Raw genomic sequence first — 783 nt, 5'->3', positions numbered from 1 at the left:
GTCATAAAAAAATAAGATTATTGGACAAGTGATATGTGGCTTCATAGACAGGAAGAAATCTGTGAATAGTTTGACACTTCAGTTTCCATACTTTGACCATAATACTTCTATCTGGGTGGCTAATACATTGCAGTAGTTAGGAAAGATAAAAAAAAAATATATATATATATATGATATATATATATATATATATATATATATATAATATATATATATACATATATATGTATATTAATATATATACAATATATATATATATAAATAAATATAGATAGATATACAAGAAATTAACAGGCCATTCGTGAATGAGAGCCTGAGCATTATGACCTCCTGGCTTCCTTCTTGCTAGAGTGGCCTATTGTCATGATACCTATCCTCAGGCCAGAGCTCTTGCATCATATATGACGAAAACACACGTCACCCGTCCTTAACCCATTCACGCCGGATGACATGCTGACACGTTTTGTGGTTTTTGCGTCAGACGCCAGTGACACGATATCTGGGCAAGGCCGACATTCGGGGTGAGCGAGCGGGCAGCCTAGGCTCGCAGCTTGTGCATTTAAAAACCCCGGCATTACAACCATGCAAGGGTTAACAGGTTAATATTGTGGCAATTATAATTATGATTGCAATTGCCATCATCAATCTCTCATTACTCAAAGTACAATAAAACAAACACCTGATCCAAAATCCCCCTACGTCATGTCACCTGCTATCAGGCCAAAAACTTACATGTCATGTATGTTAAGATACCCATCTGCAATGGGTTAACCACAAAGAGGG

This window comes from Penaeus japonicus, unplaced genomic scaffold (assembly GCF_977035675.1).
Source record: "Penaeus japonicus unplaced genomic scaffold, GWHDUDI00000001_assembly GWHDUDI00000016, whole genome shotgun sequence".
NCBI classification, from domain to species: domain Eukaryota; kingdom Metazoa; phylum Arthropoda; class Malacostraca; order Decapoda; family Penaeidae; genus Penaeus; species Penaeus japonicus.
The sequence above is the reverse complement of the archived record's forward strand: the minus strand, read 5'-3'. Positions refer to the sequence as shown.